The 4,795-nt window shown below is 31.8% G+C and overlaps 1 long non-coding RNA gene across 1 annotated transcript; it reads right to left on the bottom strand.

The window, feature by feature from the left end:
• Positions 1 to 395: 395 nt before the first annotated feature.
• Positions 396 to 971, bottom strand: LOC109221495. The gene is made up of 3 exons (XR_002067273.1): positions 937 to 971; positions 730 to 835; positions 396 to 564 (listed from the first exon to the last, which is right to left on the bottom strand). It is a non-coding gene; the product is annotated as an uncharacterized LOC109221495 (long non-coding RNA).
• Positions 972 to 4,795: the final 3,824 nt, after the last annotated feature.

The raw sequence follows: 4,795 nt of genomic DNA, 5'->3' as shown, positions 1-4,795 counted from the left end.
TTCATATGTCAGTTGCATTTACTCTTGATGCAAGTGACAGTTACCTGGATTGTGGAAGTGTAGAACTTGAAAAACAGATGTTTGCTAAAAGGGACGATGCTTCAAAACAACAAAATCAAACGAAATAAAGCAACTTCAGCAGTTTAAATATGATGTCAACTGAAATCTCCACATTAACTAAAATTGAAAAGTTTAACAGGAGAAGAAAGGTCCAATAATTCAAATATACTGTTCATCATTAATAAGACTACTAATAATATAGTAAATTAACTAATAAAACAGTTCTTAATTTATCCAACTGTAACATTCCCAAACAACTTATGCTGTTTTCTTCTTNTTTCAAAATTAAAAGGAGAAAAATTGCAAAAGTAGTGCTCTTACTAAAGGGATTAAACAGTTGATGAAATTTTACTTCATGGAGAGTACACCAACTGAAGATCTACTTAAAGTCGTGGAGCTGTTGTTTGCGCTCGGTGCCCTCAAAGTGGAGGGTAACTTAACTAAACTGGCTGATAAATTGGCTGAGTTTTCGATGGAACCCATGCTGTCCAACATGATTGTTGCCTGTTACAATTAGAATTGCTCTTCTGAGATAATAAGTGTTGGTGAAATGCTTTCTGTGGGGAATTCAATGTTCTATCATCAAAAGGAAAGAGAAATCAAATGTGCCAATTACGGCAATCACAACTAAATAATAAGAAGATATGAAAAGGAGCGGCAGAAACGTACGTTTAAATAGAAGTGAGATACATAGTCGAGGCACATAAATGACATTCCTGCATTGCAAGTTTGTTTCTGGTGTATGATCGAGTATTAATAACTTTGAAGGCAGCAACTGGCAACACCAAGATCTTGTTAGCAGCCAAATAAGCAATGTGCTTAAAAATAATTAGACAATTTAAAATAAGGAAACAAAATAAAAGCAGTTAAGCATACCTAATGAAGTTGTCAACTATTGTTTCTGAAGTTTTAAAAAGTAGAATTGAACAAAGTAATAAGTGACAGTAAATCTGGAAAATTTTTACATTTGGAGCAGAGTTCACAACCAAATATAATAACATGTAGGACTGGACAGATTATAGTGCAGTTTGCAACTTGTAATGATAGCAGTTATGAGGGAAATCCTTTTCTTAGTCGTCCTCCATTAAACATAAAATGTATGCCGACTAAAGAGATACAAATATCAGCTCCTGCGCCACATTGCTGCAAAGATGATACTGGTTTTCGGGATAAAAATGGTTTTGAAAGGACATTCAGACTACTTGCATTGCATTGTTGAAAGAAAATCTCACAATCAGGTTATAACTCGTTCAGAGGATTGGATAGCACACATATGGGATTGCAGAACTGGTAAATGTATCCAAATAATATATCCACATAAGGACATGAAGTCGAGGTAGTTTTTTTCATATGTCAGTTGCATTTACTCTTGATGATGCAAGTGACAGTTACCTGGATTGTGGAAGTGTAGAACTTGAAAAACAGATGTTTGCTAAAAGGGACGATGCTTACAAAACAACAAAAATCAAACGAAATAAAGCAACTTCAGCAGTTTAAATATGATGTCAACTGAAATCTCCACATTAACTAAAATTGAAAAGTTTAACAGGAGAAGAAAGGTCCAATAATTCAAATATACTGTTCATCATTAATAAGACTACTAATAATATAGTAAATTAACTAATAAAACAGTTCTTAATTTATCCAACTGTAACATTCCCAAACAACTTATGCTGTTTTCTTCTTCTTAAATACTCTTTTCATTTTATTTCCTGACAATTGTGCATTCGGATCTTCTTCAACCATTGTTGTCGCATTATTTATACCTATCTTCGCAGGTGTATGTGCAACATCGATTAAGTCGTTATCTTCAGTGCAATCCTGCATATATAAAATACAAAATTAGTGTAAAACAGTAAAGAACATATAGTTACTAAAGATTTATTAATTTATGCCCTACAAATAATTTAATCAACAGAATAAATAATGTAAAAAATATTAATACTGTGTTCATACATTCCTATGGAAAAAACAAAGTGAATATCTACAACTTTAAAGTTATTAGAAAACTACTCCAAATCTGAAAATTTATTAAGAAAGAAATCATTCAAGATATGTAAGTAGCTTTATTGTTAAAGGACAATTTAGTTATGTATTTACCTCGCATTCCTTCTCTCCATCCAACACTTGATTATTACTGAAGTCAAGTTCCTACCAAAAATTAATAAATAAATGAGTTTGAAATTATGATTCAAATCATGCAATGTAAAAGAAATTTGCAATCTAAATATGCTATGAAGTTTGTGAACAAATATGACATACAGTTAAGTCATCTGAAGGTTGATCAGAACTATATTTGTTTATCAGTTGCTCCTCATCCGTAAGCTTAACAACACTGTAAACTTCCTTTTGCAGATGAATGTTCTCTCTCTTGACAATAACCTTAAACATGAATTTTCTTTGGAGAATATTGTTCAGCTCTACTGGATAGGGATACTTATCAACAGCGACAGTATTCTAGAATGAAATGTTGAGTTACAATTTTGCAAATAACATATTTAAATTTAATTAGTTGATATACCTCAAGAAACCCTTCCTTCAATTCTTTTGCGGATTTGCCTATGAGAAACATGGTTTCACGGTCCTAGAGCAATAGAGAAACAGATCCAGTAGTATCCAGTACCCTAACCTGAAGCTTGTACCTAAATGCACATTTGATTTGAGATATAAATGTAATATTTTGAAGGATTAAGGAAATATAAATGTAATATTTTGAAGGATTAAGGAAATATAGATGATGGTTTTACCTAATAACTGCTGAGTAATCTTCATGTTTACATTTGGTGTTTGGGCATTGATAAATGTTTCCTACTTTATCCACCTTCTTTTGACACTTCTTGCAGCTGACGTACGACCATCCTTTTCCAAGTTCTAAATTTTCTATACTTGCGACAATCCAACATGGACCTTCCTGTTGAATAAATTGATAAGACAAATGTAATGAAAAGACATAGAGAATATGGTCTATCAGAATATCAAAGAAAAAACATAAATGTAATTTAAGAATTTTTCATCTTCCAAATGAGCAAACACTAAGAGAGAAGATAAATATAATGTAAGAACTAACATATTGTAAAACCTCAATAACTTTTTAAAACCATAAAATAAGAGAAATAAAGATGTGCATTTTGCCAATTTTAACATGAAACACGAGTTAAATTAATACTACAGAAGTTAGTTCACTCACTTGCATGGACTCCACTAATTGGCCAATTGTTTTAACTTGAACAATGCCCTTCTCCAACTCATCCGAGACAGAGTAACTTTGTTGAGAGATGGTTTGAGTCAGCCTCTCGGAGTTATTATCCCGAAAAGTAAGTAATCTGTATTTATAAATGAGTACAACAGTTAGATGTATAGTTGGAAAATTGGTGTTCAGTATAGAAGCAGTAAAATTTTATATATGTATATATATATATTTTGAACCGTGTTTTAAATTCGTCAGATTGAGGGAAATTTGGATTAATCCACAGCTTTGCGCACAGAATATGAATCTACAAAACAACGTTCGTGTAAGATGTAATGATTAACTTTCGCAAATTAATGTAAAATAGAGTAATTGTATTTTACCTTGAAATTTATGAGCTTTTATGAGCTGCATAACAACGATAATAGGTTGGTTGTTAGAACTTAGCAGATGAGGTACAATTTCATCAACAAACTCGCCCCAAAATGTTGCAGACAACTTCTTCCTCCTGTAAAATAGAAATAAGAATATAATTTTAGCATATGTAATTATCAAATCAATCCTTAATTAGTAGATGAATGTTTATTCTTACTCGTCATCTTCTAGTTCAATATCCATAAACTTCCTAGAATTTCCACCTTGGGTTTGCGTGTGGACCTCACTGAAATTGACAATTTCTCCGATGACATCTAAAGAAAACGAAATTGTTAAAATAAATAGTAGAAAAGTTCATAATTAGAAATGTAGCTTAAAAGTAATATTTACCAAATAATTCAGTCTCGTTCACGTCAACCTTATTTATCAATTGATCATATGGTCGCAAATCAAAGATATTCATTGGGAAAAGTGGATCAGTTGTTTCAGTCACTGTTGTCCGTTGAGTAAACGTCAGCCTCAACATATGTTTCGTGCTGTTGAACTTCTCCTTATTATGACAAACGATAAAGTTCGCCATATGATATAATCCAAGCTCAGTAATTTGTGTTTTGAAAAGATGCAAAACTGACTTGCCAATAGAAGCACTTATCCGATCGCCCTACAAAAAAATAACATTAGATAACAGAGAGTACAAAAATATATTATTAATAGTAATTTAGATTAACTCTAGTTTTAAATAGTAGAATTGAACAAACTAATAAGTGACAGTAAATCTGGAAAAATTCCAGATTTGGAGCAGAGTTCACGACCAAATCTAATAACATGTAGGACTGCACAGAGTATACTGCACTTTGCAACTTGTAATGATAGCAGTTGGTTGTATGATAAAATCATAGAACAATTTCGAGGAGCAAAACAAATGTATCTATAATCATATAACAATTCCGAAAAATAAATCGAATTAGCAAGGTAAAAACATATTTAAAATACCTTTTCATCTTAATTGGAATATTCAGATCATATGCAATTCAGAAGGGAGGATCATTTGAAGGAGATGAATTTTCCTCCCATTGCTTTCGAAAAATACTTTGCTGCAGAGTGCAGCCTAACTCATGTATACTACAGTTTGTTAAACAATTTGAAGTAGCAATTACTAATGTAGCCTATTTA

This window comes from Nicotiana attenuata, unplaced genomic scaffold (assembly GCF_001879085.1).
Source record: "Nicotiana attenuata strain UT unplaced genomic scaffold, NIATTr2, whole genome shotgun sequence".
Taxonomy (NCBI): domain Eukaryota; kingdom Viridiplantae; phylum Streptophyta; class Magnoliopsida; order Solanales; family Solanaceae; genus Nicotiana; species Nicotiana attenuata.
This window is presented reverse-complemented; position numbering and strand designations above follow the sequence as displayed.